We start from the raw sequence: 16,947 nt of genomic DNA on the forward strand, positions 1-16,947 counted from the left end.
CAAGCATGGCACTGACAGGTTCTTTACTACTAAAAATGTGCACTGTATACAGCCGGATTTAAATTGTATTGTTGCTTGTACTTGCAAGCTAACCTTCTGTACGAGGGAGCCTACTGCTCCGGATACAGTACATCCTTGTACAGGAAGTGAAGGAATTTTTGTTACAGAGCATACCTTTTTATATACACACATAGACATAGCATTAATATTTGCACCTGTGTCGATGATGGCAATGATTGGTATATCATAAATGTGAATCAGAGTTGACGCTTGTACTTGGTTTTCCCAAAGGTCGTCGTTTTCGTAGGTGTTCTTTTCGTCTAATAGTTCGTCCCGTAAGTCTCTGTCGTCTTCGTATCTAATTACGTTGATATGTCTTTTAATGAAGTTGCCCCCCATTGGTTCCGCAGCTTCCCCGTGGAGGCCTAAAGAAGCTGCTAATGGTTTTCCGACTGGGGTGGAGCTGAAATCTCAGTTATTTCTACTTGACTAGTATTTTGCGACCTACCAGGTCGAAAATTCGCGTTCGTATCCCATACGACTTGTGCATCACTTGATTGCGTGTTATTTGACATCGCGTTTGGTGCTTGGTTCGCCTGTGTGTAAAAAATTGTCGGATTTCCTTGGCTATTATGACCGGCGGTGTCAGGAAAAGCATGCGACCAATTGTCCTGTCTATTGTTCCTGAACTGTTGGTTGGGTTGGTGAGAAAATGTCGCATTTTTCGGCTGTGAAAAATTCATTTGGTGAGAGGGAGTGAAGTGACTCGGCTGACTGTACTGTTGTGGTCTGTTAAAATTGTTCCATTTCTTTCCCTTGTGACGATTTCCATTATTCGTCTTGTTGTTCTGGTACTGGTAATTACCGTTGTGATTTATCGGTGAATTACCGTATTGCTGTTGTGTGTTTTGATAAATCGGATTGTATCTATTCTGGTGTGGATATTTGTTATATTGTTTTCCATTACGGCAGTTGAAACTGTTATGATTGCCGTAAGGCTGAGCGTTTGGTTGTCCCGTGTTATGTTGGTATGACATTCCATTGACGCAATTTGTTATGTGCTGCTGCGGAGCGGGCGGTCCATTATTATAATTATTCCGCGCGCTCGCACGCACATCCTCATAGATCATATCCAAATTGTCGAGAACAGAAAGAAAGGCTTCTAGGTCTTCTTCACTCACATTAACTAGTTTTTCTCTTATTGACACAGGGAGTTTTGACTTTAAGATCATGATTACATCTTTGGTTGAAATGGGCGTGTCCCAATACTGAATTTTACGTAGATATTTTTCAAAATAACGTCTCAAACCTCCTCCTTTGGTGTTGAAAGGTTCGGCGTTGTAAACCTCCTTTCGGAGTCTTTGTTGTATACCTGAACTCCAGAATTTATTCAAAAAATGCTTTTCAAAATCTGCATAGGTGTGACATTTGTCTATTATTTCTGTACCCCAAATTGATCCTTCACCGTGTACATAGCCTAAGATGAACTGTATCCGCTGCCTGTCGTTCCATGATTCTGGAAAAGCACCTGTGAATGATTTTAGAAATACCATGGGATGTATATTTCGTTTTTCAGGTATAAAAGGCTGAAAAACTCTGTGTTTTAGCACACTCTCGTCTCGCATTAGGTCAACGAGTGTTAGTTGATCGGCATGACTACGAGACGTAGAAGTTTCGCCACGCGTATTGTTTACTGTTGGTGAGAATTGTACCTGACACTCGGGATATTGACGATTATCGCGTTCTGGCGGTAGCGAATACTCACTTTGATTGTCACCTTGCAATTCCGTAAATTGTCGTTTCAGTTGATCTATATCATTGCTTAGCTGACGTTTCCATTCCGGAAGATCGTGGCTAAATGCTCGTCTGATTTCACCTAATTCACTGGTTAAAGTGTCACCAGAAGTACCGGGAGCGGTTAAGATTTCTGCTGTAGCAGATTTAACCGTACCCTTTAGTTCAGCGTGTACCTTGCTGACAATGTACTGTTCTTTGGATTGCATCCACTCTTCAAATTCCCTATTAAGTGTATTGCTTATACCGGTGTTGACATCTGCGATCTTTTTGTCAATATTGACATCGGATATTTGCTGAGCAAGGCCTTCGACTCGCTCGCCAACGTTGTTGACACTTTCTGTCAATTGGCTTACTCTCTTTGAAACATCACCGTAATGTTTCAATGAGTCACTCGCAGTTGATTTACACACATCTATTTGGGCCTGCATATCTATGAACTTGCTACCAATATTGGTCTCGGCGGATTCCACCATCGAAAGAACACTATCAATTTTTGCGTGTACGCTTGCGTTTAGCTCGCTTGCGTAAGCAGTGGTAATGGCTTTAATTTTTTCCTCCATGGTGTCATTCGAATTTTTGATTTGTGCTTGGATGTCCTCTATCCTTGATTCTAAACAGCTGAACCTGCTGTCACTTTGATTTGCTAACTGACTGATTTGCGTTCCGAGATTGTCACTTTGGTTTGTTAACTGACTGATTTGCGTTCCAAGATTGTCACTTTGGTTTGTTAACTGACTGATTTGCGTTCCAAGATTGTCACTTTGGTTTGTTAACTGTGCCATTCGAGTGTCAAGATTACCCATGTGAGCTTCAATGTTATCACTCTTGTTTGTAAGCTGTGCCATTCGAGTGTCAAGATTACCCATGTTTGCTTCAAAACTGGTTTTCATATCAGCAAACAATTTTATTATATCTGACAGCGAGCATTCACGTGACTGCGACGCGGTCTGTGGCGCCGACAGCTCACGTGTCGCTTCGTCGTCAGTTGTTCCCTCACTACGAGATTCAGGTTTGTTTACACCCGCGCGCGGTCTAAGTTGCCTTGTTTGCTCATCAGCCATCGTAAATTTAAAGTAGTTACACTGCACGAGCCAGAAAAGATAATTTTGTTTTTAAAATTATGATTTTCACTTGTCAGGTGCGCCAAGGATTTCGCGTCCTGATTTCTCAGATATTGCTTGCGCGTTTTAAACAATTGAAACTCTGACACACACGAAAATGCCAATATGGCAACGGGAGTGATAAAATAAATGAAAAACACTTATAGAGCACTGAAACTGGCACAGATAGCGGCCATTGTGATTCACTAAAACGCACAACAATAGAAATTCTTACTAACTATTTCTAACTATTGTAAGCGAAATGATGTGATAGAGGCGGATCTAATAGCAAAAGGAAACAGAAATTTGGAAATTAAATTGCTTGAGGAAAAGGAAAAAAGCGTAGAGAGTGAATGTCACGAGCCGACTGAATGCTCGGTACGCAAAGCTTCAAACGTAATGAAAAATCGTACTCACATTAGTTGTCTTGCGCGCTGCTATTTATTGCTGTTGTGGATTCTTACTGCGATTTTCTGCATATGCGTCCTTTTTGTATCACTGGTTTTGGCTTCCAATTTTCTCCAGATGGTAGCATGAAAATAAAAAGGAACAAATTAGTTTTTTAGTCATGTCCCTGTTCGGGCGCCACATCTAGCGTTAAAAGGTTTTTGCTTATCGTATTTAACCTAATATAACATTGATGATGATAAGTCATGGCAATGTTTGCCGACAAGATAAAGAATGCAACCTTTTAACACTAGATTGCGTACTCACGGTAGTTTTCCTTGGCCGTTTTTTTTGGTACGACTTGGAAAGAGAGAAAAATTAATGAATGATCGACGATGCGTCGGTTCTCGATTGTGTTCAGGAGACGTATAGATTGATTGCGCGAAAATAGTTTCTCAAATGACCTCTTAACCCGGATTGCTTCCACGCAATCAGACTCTTCAATGAAATTACCTAAGGGACCTATTTGAATAATAAAAAAAAATGCAAAACAGTGAAATTTAGTAAAAAAAAGTTGTCAGATCGGAAATTGAACACATTAATGGTCTCCCAAATACAATCGAGACACCGCGATAAAGAGCGAACCTGTAACAAAGTTCATTTAAACATAAACATTATTTGTGGTTAATTTAAAGAAAAGAATAAGCGTAGATATTCTGTACAATATATTCTCAAAGAACAAAGGCGTTAAAACTATAAACATTAACAAATTTTCAATGCATACAAAACTTACATTTTTATGTTTTTCTCATACATGGAGCAGTCCAACAATCGCTGCTTTTGTGTGTGTGATATTTTGTGAAAATTAAATGTCCTGGCGTGCGTGTAAGTATTTTTTATCGTCACAAAGTTTACAAAAGCGTTTTTGTTTTCTTGGTGATAACGTGGTTTTTCACACTAAATGAAATATAACTTGTAGCGGTGCTACACAACACGTATTAACAAGTCGGCGACCAAACAGCAAAAAAAGTAATGAAGTACATGTTCACATATCGGCGACCAGAAGTACAACTCAACTATAAAGACTCTAGAATTTTCCTAACAAATGATAAATTGTTCTTTCTTCTGTTTCGCAGCTTCTTGCTATCAAGCGCTGCGGCAATGATTTTAAATATCTGCGCCCAGCGAGTCATAGTGTTTAAAAGTACCTCTTAAACGCTGGCCGCGCGTCTTGGTATAGGCGCACGTTATAAACAGATTTCATTTCTTTACTCTCGCGTTGTCATGCGTTGTCATTACAAACTACAGCTCGGTGGCTATCCTTTTCTCATATGCAAAATGTCTGAAATCCAATAATATCACAACCCCTGCCGATTTACTGTATCCCATGGACCTTCCCATTGTCGATGAAACACAGAAATCGCATCGGAATTAAATATAAGAGACACAATGACGACTTAAGTACAGGAAGACTGAGTCTTCTTACGGTCTATGTTTTGAACGTTTCCTGTATCACCAGTTTTACATTCCGAAGCACCCCTGCCGGTTTAATGTATCCCTTGGACCTTCCCATTGTCGATGAAACACAGAAATTGCAACGGAATTAAATATAAGAGACACAATACCGACTTAAGTACAGCAAGACTAAGTCTTCCTACTGTCTATGTTTTGAGCGTTTCCTGTGTCATCAGTTTTACTTTCCGATGCACCTCTGCAGGTTTACTATATCCCTTGGACATTTCCATTCACGATGAAACACAGAAATTTCATCTGAATTAAATATAAGAGACACAATGCCGACTTAAGTACAGGAAGACTGAGTCTTCCTACTGTCTATGTTTTGAGCGTTTCCTGTGTCACCAGTTTTACATTCCGATGCACCTCTGCGGGTTTACTGTATCCCTTGGACCTTCCCATTGGCGATGAAACACATAAATTGCATGGGAATTAAATATAAGAGACATAATGCCAACTTAAGTACAGGAAGAGTGAGTGTTCCTACTGTCTATGTTTTGAACGTTTCCTGTGTCACTAGTTTTACATTCGGACGCACCTCTGCAGGTTTACTGTATCCCTTGGACCTTTCCATTGACGATGAAACACAGAAATTACATCGGATTTAAATATAAGAGACACAATGCCGACTTAAGTACAGGAAGACTGAGTTTTCCTACTGTCTACAATTTGAGCGTTTCCTGTGTCACCAGTTTTACATTCCGATGCACCTCTACAGGTTTACTGTATCCCTTGGACCTTCCCATTGAAGATGAAACACAGAAATTGCATCGGAATTAAATATAAGAGACACAATGCCGACTTAAGTACAGGAAGACTGAGTCTTCCTACGGTCTATGTTTTGAGCGTTTCCTGTGTCACCAGTTTTACATTCCGATGCACCTCTGCAGGTTTACTGTATCCCTTGGACCTTCCCATTGTCGATGAAACACAGAAATTGCATCGGAATTAAATATAAGAGACACAATGCCGACTTATGTACAGGAGGACTGAGTCTTCCTACTACTGTCTATGTTTTGAGCGTTTCCTGTGTCACCAGTTTTACATTCCGACGCACCTCTACAGGTTTACTGTATCCATTGGACCTTCCCAATGTCGATGAAACACAGAAATCGCATCGGAATTAAATATAAGAGACACAATGCCCACTTAAGTACACCAAGACTAAGTCTTCCTACTGTCTATGTTTTGAGCGTATCCTGTGTCATCAGTTATACTTTCCGATGCACCTCTGCAGGTTTACTATATCCCTTGGACCTTTCCATTCACGATGAAACACAGAAATTGCATCGGAATTAAATATAAGCGACTCAATGCCGACTTAAGTACAGGAAGACTGAGTCTTCCTACTGTCTATGTTTTGAGCGTTTCCTGTGTCACCAGTTTTACATTCCGATGCAGCTCTGCAGGTTTTCTGTATCCCTTGGAACTTCCCATTGACGATGAAACACAGAAATTGCATCGGAATTAAATATAAGAGACACAACGCCGACTTAAGTACAAGAAAACTGAGTCTTCTTACGGTCGATGTTTTAGCGCGTCATGAGTCACCAGTTTTACATTCCGATGCACCCCTGCCGATTTACTGTATCCCATGGACTTTCCCATTGCCGATGAAACACAGAAATCGCATCGGAATTAAATATAAGAGACACAATGACGACTTAAGCACAGGAAGACTAAGTCTCCCTACTGTCTATGTTTTGAGCGTTTCCTGTGTCATCAGTTTTACTTTCCGATGCACCTCTGCATGTTTACCATATCCCTTGGATCTTCCCATTCGTGATGAAACACAGAAAATTAATCGGAAATAAATATAAGAGACACAATGCCGACTTAAGTACAGGAAGACTGAGTCTTCCTACTGTCTATGTTTTGAGCGTTTCCTGTGTCACCAGTTTTACATTCCGATGCACCTCTGCATGTTTACTGTATCCCTTGGACCTTCCCATTGACGATGAAACACAGAAATTGCATCGGAATTAAATATAAGAGACACAACGCCGACTTAAGTACAAGAAAACTGAGTCTTCTTACGGTCTATGGTTTGAACGTTTCCTGTATCACCAGTTTTACATTCCGATGCACCCCTGCCGGTTTAATGTATCCCTTGGACCTTCCCACTGTCGATGAAACACAGAAATTGCATCGGAATTAAATATAAGAGACACAATGCCGACTTAAGTACAGGAAGACTAAGTCTTCCTACTGTCTATGTTTTGAGCGTTTCCTGTGTCATCAATTTTACTTTCCGATGCACCTCTGCAGGTTTACTATATCCCTTGGACCTTTCCATTCACGATGAAACACAGAAATTTCATCTGAATTAAATATAAGAGACACAGTGCCGACTTAAGTACAGGAAGACTGAGTCTTCCTACTGTCTATGTTTTGAGCGTTTCCTGTGTCACCAGTTTTACATTCCGATGCACCTCTGCGGGTTTACTGTATCCCTTGGACCTTCCCATTGGCGATGAAACACATAAATTGCATGGGAAATAAATATAAGAGACATAATGCCGACTTAAGTACAGGAAGAGTGAGTGTTCCTACTGTCTATGTTTTGAACGTTTCCTGTGTCACTAGTTTTACATTCCGAAGCACCTCTGCGGGTTTACTGTATCCCTTGGACGTTTCCATTGACGATGAAACACAGAAATTGCATCGGAATTAAATATAAGCGACACAATGCCGACTTAAGTACAGGAAGACTGAGTTTTCCTACTGTCTATAACTTGAGCGATTCCTGTGTCACCAGTTTTACATTCCGATGAACCTCTACAGGTTTACTGTATCCCTTGGACCTTCACAGTGACGATGAAACACAGAAATTGCATCGGAATTAAATATAAGAGACACAACGCCCTCTTAAGTACAAGAAAAATGAGTCTTCTTACGGTCTATGTTTCAGCGTTTCCTGTGTCACCAGTTTTAGATTCCGATGCACCCCTGCCGGCTTACTGTATCCCTTGGATCTTCCCATTGTCGATGAAACACAGAAATCGCATCGGATTTAAATATAAGAGACACAATGCCGACTTAAGTACAGGAAGAGTGAGTCTTCCTACTGTCTATGTTTTGAGCGATTCCTGTGTCACCAGTTTTACATTCCGATGCGCCTCTGCAGGTTTACTGTATCAATTGGACCTTCCCATTGTCGATGAAACACAGAAATCGCATCGGAATTAAATTTAAGAGACACAATGCCGACTTAAGTACAGGAACACTGAGTCTTCCTACTGTCTATGTTTGATTGTTTCCTGTCTCACTAGTTTTACATTCCGATGCACCTCTTCAGGTTTACTGTATCCCTTGGACCTTCCAATTGAATATGAAACACAGAAATTGCATCGGAATTAAATATAAGAGACACAATGCCGACTTAAGTACAGGAAGACTGAGTCTCCCCACTGTCTATGTTTTGAGCGTTTCCTGTGTCACCAGTTTTACATTCTGATGCATCTCTGCAGGTTTGCTGTATCCCTTGACCTTCCCATTGACGATGAAACACAGAATTTGCATCGGAATTAAATATAAGACACACAATGCCGACTTAAGTACAGGAAGAGTGAGTGTTCCTACTGTCTATGCTTTGAACGTTTCCTGTGTCACTAGTTTTACATTCCGACGCACCTCTGCAGGTTTACTGTATCCCTTGGACCTTTCCATTGACGATGAAACACAGAAATTGCATCGGAATTAAATATAAGAGACACAATGCCGACTTAAGTACAGGAAGACTGAGTTTTCCTACTGTCTATAACTTGAGCGATTCCTGTGTCACCAGTTTTACATTCCGATGCACCTCTACAGGTTTACTGTATCCCTTGGACCTTCACAGTGACGATGAAACACAGAAATTGCATCGGAATTAAATATAAGAGACACAACGCCCTCTTAAGTACAAGAAAAATGAGTCTTCTTACGGTCTATGTTTCAGCGTTTCCTGTGTCACCAGTTTTAGATTACGATGCACCCATGCCGGCTTACTGTATCCCTTGGATCTTCCCATTGTCGATGAAACACAGAAATCGCATCGGATTTAAATATAAGAGACACAATGCCGACTTAAGTACAGGAAGACTGAGTCTTCCTACTGTCTATGTTTTGAGCGTTTCCTGTGTCACCAGTTTTACATTCCGATGCGCCTCTGCAGGTTTACTGTATCAATTGGACCTTCCCATTGTCGATGAAACACAGAAATCGCATCGGAATTAAATTTAAGAGACACAATGCCGACTTAAGTACAGGAACACTGAGTCTTCCTACTGTCTATGTTTGATTGTTTCCTGTCTCACTAGTTTTACATTCCGATGCACCTCTTCAGGTTTACTGTATCCCTTGGACCTTCCAATTGAATATGAAACACAGAAATTGCATCGGAATTAAATATAAGAGACACAATGCCGACTTAAGTACAGGAAGACTGAGTCTCCCTACTGTCTATGTTTTGAGCGTTTCCTGTGTCACCAGTTTTACATTCTGATGCACCTCTGCAGGTTTACTGTATCCCTTGACCTTCCCATTGACGATGAAACACAGAATTTGCATCGGAATTAAATATAAGAGACACAATGCCGACTTAAGTACAGGAAGACTGAGTCTTCCTACTGTCTACAATTTGAGCGTTTCCTGTGTCACCAGTTTTATATTCCGATGCACCTCTACAGGTTTACTTTATCACTTGGACCTTCCCATTGTCGATGAAACACAGAAATTGCATCGGAATTAAATATAAGAGACACAATGCCGACTTAAGTACAGGAAGACTGAGTCTTCCTACTGTCTATGTTTTGAGCGTTTCCTGTGTCATCAGTTTTACTTTCCGATGCACCTCCGCAGGTTTACGATATCCCTTCGACCTTTCCATTCACGATAAAACACAGAAATTTCATCTGAAATAAATATAAGAGACACAATGCCGACTTAAGTACAGGAAGTCTGAGTCTTCCTACTGTCTATGTATTGAGCGTTTCCTTTGTCACCAGTTTTACATTCCGATGCACCTCTGCAGGTTTACTATATCCCTTGGACCTTTCCATTGACGATGAAACACAGAAATTGCATCGGAATTAAATATAAGAGACACAATGCCGACTTAAGTACAGGAAGACTGCGTTTTCCTACTGTCTATAATTTGAGCGTTTCCTGTGTCACCAGTTTTACATTCCGATGCACCTCTACAGGTTTACTGTATCCCTTGGACCTTCACAGTGACGATGAAACACAGAAATTGCGTCGGAATTAAATATAAGAGACACAATGCCGACTTAAGTACAGCAAGACTAAGTCTTCCTACTGTCTATGTTTTGAGCGTTTCCTGTGTCACAAGTTTTACATTCCGATTCACCTCTGCAGGTTTACTGTATCCATTGGACCTTCCCATTGACGATGAAATACAGAAATTGCATCGGAATTAAATATAAGAGACACAACGCCGTCTTAAGTACAAGAAAAATGAGTCTTCTTACGGTCTTTGTTTTGAGCGTTTCCTGTGTCACCAGTTTTACATTCCGATGCACCCCTGCCGGTTTACTGTATCCCTTGGACCTTCCCATTGTCGATGAAACACAGAAATCGCATCGGAATTAAATATAAGAGACACAATGCCGACTTAAGTACAGGAACACTGAGTCTTCCTACTGTCTATGTTTTGAGCGTTTCCTGTGTCACCAGTTTTACATTCCGATGCACCTCTGCAGGTTTACTGTATCAATTGGACCTTCCCATTGTCGATGAAACACACATATTGGATCGGAATTAAATATAAGAGACACAATGCCTACTTAAGTACTGGAAGACTGAGTCCTCCTACTGTCTATGTTTTGAGCGTTTCCTGTGTCACCAGTTTTAAATTCCTATGCACCTCTGCAGGTTTACTGTATCCCTTGGGCCTTCCCATTGTCGATGAAACACAGAAATCGCATCGGAATTAAATATAAGAGACACAATGCCGACTTAAGTACAGGAAGACTGAGTCTTCCTACTGTCTATGTTTTGAGCGTTTCCTGTGTCATCAGTTTTACTTTCCGATGCACCTCCGCAGGTTTACGATATCCCTTCGAACTTTCCATTCACGATAAAACACAGAAATTTCATCTGAAATAAATATAAGAGACACAATGCCGACTTAAGTACAGGAAGTCTGAGTCTTCCTACTGTCTACGTTTTGAACGTTTCCTGTGTCACTAGTTTTACATTCCGATGCACCTCTGCAGGTTTACTGTATCCCTTGGACCTTTCCATTGACGATGAAACACAGAAATTGCATCGGAATTAAATATAAGAGACACAATGCCGACTTAAGTACAGGAAGACTGAGTTTTCCTACTGTCTATAATTTGAGCGTTTCCTGTGTCACCAGTTTTACATTCCGATGCACCTCTACAGGTTTACTGTATCCCTTGGACCTTCACAGTGACGATGAAACACAGAAATTGCGTCGGGATTAAATATAAGAGACACAATGCCGACTTTAGTACAGCAAGACTAAGTCTTCCTACTGTCTATGTTTTGAGCGTTTCCTGTGTCACAAGTTTTACATTCCGATTCACCTCTGCAGGTTTACTGTATCCATTGGACCTTCCCATTGACGATGAAACACAGAAATTGCATTTGAATTAAATATAAGAGACACAACGCCGTCTTAAGTACAAGAAAAATGAGTCTTCTTACGGTCTTTGTTTTGAGCGTTTCCTGTGTCACCAGTTTTACATTCCGATGCACCCCTGCCGGTTTACTGTATCCCTTGGACCTTCCCATTGTCGATGAAACACAGAAATCGCATCGGAATTAAATATAAGAGACACAATGCCGACTTAAGTACAGGAACACTGAGTCTTCCTACTGTCTATGTTTTGAGCGTTTCCTGTGTCACCAGTTTTACATTCCGATGCACCTCTGCAGGTTTACTGTATCAATTGGACCTTCCCATTGTCGATGAAACACAGAAATCGCATCGGAATTAAATATAAGAGACACAATGCCGAATTAAGTACAGGAAGACTGAGTCTTCCTACTGTCTATGATTTGAGCGTTTCCTGTGTCACCAGTTTTACATTCTGATGCACCTCTACAGGTTTACTGTATCCCTTGGACCTTCCCATTGACGATGAAACACAGAATTTGCATCGGAATTAAATATAAGAGACACAATGCCGACTTAAGTACAGGAAGACTGAGTCTTCCTACTGTCTACAATTTGAGCGTTTCCTGTGTCACCAGTTTTACATTCCGATGCACCTCTACAGGTTTACTGTATCACTTGGACCTTCCCATTGTCGATGAAACACACATATTGGATCGGAATTAAATATAAGAGACACAATGCCGACTTAAGTACTGGAAGACTGAGTCTTCCTACTGTCTATGTTTTGAGCGTTTCCTGTGTCACCAGTTTTACATTCCGATGCACCTCTGCGGGTTTACTGTATCCCTTGGACCTTCCCATTGGCGATGAAACACATAAATTGCATGGGAAATAAATATAAGAGACATAATGCCGACTTAAGTACAGGAAGAGTGAGTGTTCCTACTGTCTATGTTTTGAACGTTTCCTGTGTCACTAGTTTTACATTCCGAAGCACCTCTGCAGGTTTACTGTATCCCTTGGACGTTTCCATTGACGATGAAACACAGAAATTGCATCGGAATTAAATATAAGAGACACAATGCCGACTTAAGTACAGGAAGACTGAGTTTTCCTACTGTCTATAACTTGAGCGATTCCTGTGTCACCAGTTTTACATTCCGATGAACCTCTACAGGTTTACTGTATCCCTTGGACCTTCACAGTGACGATGAAACACAGAAATTGCATCGGAATTAAATATAAGAGACACAACGCCCTCTTAAGTACAAGAAAAATGAGTCTTCTTACGGTCTATGTTTCAGCGTTTCCTGTGTCACCAGTTTTAGATTCCGATGCACCCCTGCCGGCTTACTGTATCCCTTGGATCTTCCCATTGTCGATGAAACACAGAAATCGCATCGGATTTAAATATAAGAGACACAATGCCGACTTAAGTACAGGAAGAGTGAGTCTTCCTACTGTCTATGTTTTGAGCGATTCCTGTGTCACCAGTTTTACATTCCGATGCGCCTCTGCAGGTTTACTGTATCAATTGGACCTTCCCATTGTCGATGAAACACAGAAATCGCATCGGAATTAAATTTAAGAGACACAATGCCGACTTAAGTACAGGAACACTGAGTCTTCCTACTGTCTATGTTTGATTGTTTCCTGTCTCACTAGTTTTACATTCCGATGCACCTCTTCAGGTTTACTGTATCCCTTGGACCTTCCAATTGAATATGAAACACAGAAATTGCATCGGAATTAAATATAAGAGACACAATGCCGACTTAAGTACAGGAAGACTGAGTCTCCCCACTGTCTATGTTTTGAGCGTTTCCTGTGTCACCAGTTTTACATTCTGATGCATCTCTGCAGGTTTGCTGTATCCCTTGACCTTCCCATTGACGATGAAACACAGAATTTGCATCGGAATTAAATATAAGACACACAATGCCGACTTAAGTACAGGAAGAGTGAGTGTTCCTACTGTCTATGCTTTGAACGTTTCCTGTGTCACTAGTTTTACATTCCGACGCACCTCTGCAGGTTTACTGTATCCCTTGGACCTTTCCATTGACGATGAAACACAGAAATTGCATCGGAATTAAATATAAGAGACACAATGCCGACTTAAGTACAGGAAGACTGAGTTTTCCTACTGTCTATAACTTGAGCGATTCCTGTGTCACCAGTTTTACATTCCGATGCACCTCTACAGGTTTACTGTATCCCTTGGACCTTCACAGTGACGATGAAACACAGAAATTGCATCGGAATTAAATATAAGAGACACAACGCCCTCTTAAGTACAAGAAAAATGAGTCTTCTTACGGTCTATGTTTCAGCGTTTCCTGTGTCACCAGTTTTAGATTACGATGCACCCATGCCGGCTTACTGTATCCCTTGGATCTTCCCATTGTCGAAGAAACACAGAAATCGCATCGGATTTAAATATAAGAGACACAATGCCGACTTAAGTACAGGAAGACTGAGTCTTCCTACTGTCTATGTTTTGAGCGTTTCCTGTGTCACCAGTTTTACATTCCGATGCGCCTCTGCAGGTTTACTGTATCAATTGGACCTTCCCATTGTCGATGAAACACAGAAATCGCATCGGAATTAAATTTAAGAGACACAATGCCGACTTAAGTACAGGAACACTGAGTCTTCCTACTGTCTATGTTTGATTGTTTCCTGTCTCACTAGTTTTACATTCCGATGCACCTCTTCAGGTTTACTGTATCCCTTGGACCTTCCAATTGAATATGAAACACAGAAATTGCATCGGAATTAAATATAAGAGACACAATGCCGACTTAAGTACAGGAAGACTGAGTCTCCCTACTGTCTATGTTTTGAGCGTTTCCTGTGTCACCAGTTTTACATTCTGATGCACCTCTGCAGGTTTACTGTATCCCTTGACCTTCCCATTGACGATGAAACACAGAATTTGCATCGGAATTAAATATAAGAGACACAATGCCGACTTAAGTACAGGAAGACTGAGTCTTCCTACTGTCTACAATTTGAGCGTTTCCTGTGTCACCAGTTTTATATTCCGATGCACCTCTACAGGTTTACTTTATCACTTGGACCTTCCCATTGTCGATGAAACACAGAAATTGCATCGGAATTAAATATAAGAGACACAATGCCGACTTAAGTACAGGAAGACTGAGTCTTCCTACTGTCTATGTTTTGAGCGTTTCCTGTGTCATCAGTTTTACTTTCCGATGCACCTCCGCAGGTTTACGATATCCCTTCGACCTTTCCATTCACGATAAAACACAGAAATTTCATCTGAAATAAATATAAGAGACACAATGCCGACTTAAGTACAGGAAGTCTGAGTCTTCCTACTGTCTATGTATTGAGCGTTTCCTTTGTCACCAGTTTTACATTCCGATGCACCTCTGCAGGTTTACTATATCCCTTGGACCTTTCCATTGACGATGAAACACAGAAATTGCATCGGAATTAAATATAAGAGACACAATGCCGACTTAAGTACAGGAAGACTGCGTTTTCCTACTGTCTATAATTTGAGCGTTTCCTGTGTCACCAGTTTTACATTCCGATGCACCTCTACAGGTTTACTGTATCCCTTGGACCTTCACAGTGACGATGAAACACAGAAATTGCATCGGAATTAAATATAAGAGACACAATGCCGACTTAAGTACAGCAAGACTAAGTCTTCCTACTGTCTATGTTTTGAGCGTTTCCTGTGTCACAAGTTTTACATTCCGATTCACCTCTGCAGGTTTACTGTATCCATTGGACCTTCCCATTGACGATGAAATACAGAAATTGCATCGGAATTAAATATAAGAGACACAACGCCGTCTTAAGTACAAGAAAAATGAGTCTTCTTACGGTCTTTGTTTTGAGCGTTTCCTGTGTCACCAGTTTTACATTCCGATGCACCCCTGCCGGTTTACTGTATCCCTTGGACCTTCCCATTGTCGATGAAACACAGAAATCGCATCGGAATTAAATATAAGAGACACAATGCCGACTTAAGTACAGGAACACTGAGTCTTCCTACTGTCTATGTTTTGAGCGTTTCCTGTGTCACCAGTTTTACATTCCGATGCACCTCTGCAGGTTTACTGTATCAATTGGACCTTCCCATTGTCGATGAAACACACATATTGGATCGGAATTAAATATAAGAGACACAATGCCTACTTAAGTACTGGAAGACTGAGTCCTCCTACTGTCTATGTTTTGAGCGTTTCCTGTGTCACCAGTTTTAAATTCCTATGCACCTCTGCAGGTTTACTGTATCCCTTGGGCCTTCCCATTGTCGATGAAACACAGAAATCGCATCGGAATTAAATATAAGAGACACAATGCCGACTTAAGTACAGGAAGACTGAGTCTTCCTACTGTCTATGTTTTGAGCGTTTCCTGTGTCATCAGTTTTACTTTCCGATGCACCTCCGCAGGTTTACGATATCCCTTCGAACTTTCCATTCACGATAAAACACAGAAATTTCATCTGAAATAAATATAAGAGACACAATGCCGACTTAAGTACAGGAAGTCTGAGTCTTCCTACTGTCTATGTATTGAGCGTTTCCTTTGTCACCAGTTTTACATTCCGATGCACCTCTGCAGGTTTACTGTATCCCTTGGACCTTCCCATTGAGGATGAAATACAGAAATTGCATCGGAATTAAATATAAGAGACACAATGCCGACTTAAGTACAGGAAGAGTGAGTCTTCCTACTGTCTACGTTTTGAACGTTTCCTGTGTCACTACTTTTACATTCCGATGCACCTCTGCAGGTTTACTGTATCCCTTGGACCTTTCCATTGACGATGAAACACAGAAATTGCATCGGAATTAAATATAAGAGACACAATGCCGACTTAAGTACAGGAAGACTGAGTTTTCCTACTGTCTATAATTTGAGCGTTTCCTGTGTCACCAGTTTTACATTCCGATGCACCTCTACAGGTTTACTGTATCCCTTGGACCTTCACAGTGACGATGAAACACAGAAATTGCGTCGGGATTAAATATAAGAGACACAATGCCGACTTTAGTACAGCAAGACTAAGTCTTCCTACTGTCTATGTTTTGAGCGTTTCCTGTGTCACAAGTTTTACATTCCGATTCACCTCTGCAGGTTTACTGTATCCATTGGACCTTCCCATTGACGATGAAACACAGAAATTGCATTTGAATTAAATATAAGAGACACAACGCCGTCTTAAGTACAAGAAAAATGAGTCTTCTTACGGTCTTTGTTTTGAGCGTTTCCTGTGTCACCAGTTTTACATTCCGATGCACCCCTGCCGGTTTACTGTATCCCTTGGACCTTCCCATTGTCGATGAAACACAGAAATCGCATCGGAATTAAATATAAGAGACACAATGCCGACTTAAGTACAGGAACACTGAGTCTTCCTACTGTCTATGTTTTGAGCGTTTCCTGTGTCACCAGTTTTACATTCCGATGCACCTCTGCAGGTTTACTGTATCAATTGGACCTTCCCATTGTCGATGAAACACAGAAATCGCATCGGAATTAAATATAAGAGACACAATGCCGAATTAA

The sequence above is a fragment of the Schistocerca nitens genome, chromosome 2 (genome assembly GCF_023898315.1).
Source record: "Schistocerca nitens isolate TAMUIC-IGC-003100 chromosome 2, iqSchNite1.1, whole genome shotgun sequence".
NCBI lineage: Eukaryota > Metazoa > Arthropoda > Insecta > Orthoptera > Acrididae > Schistocerca > Schistocerca nitens.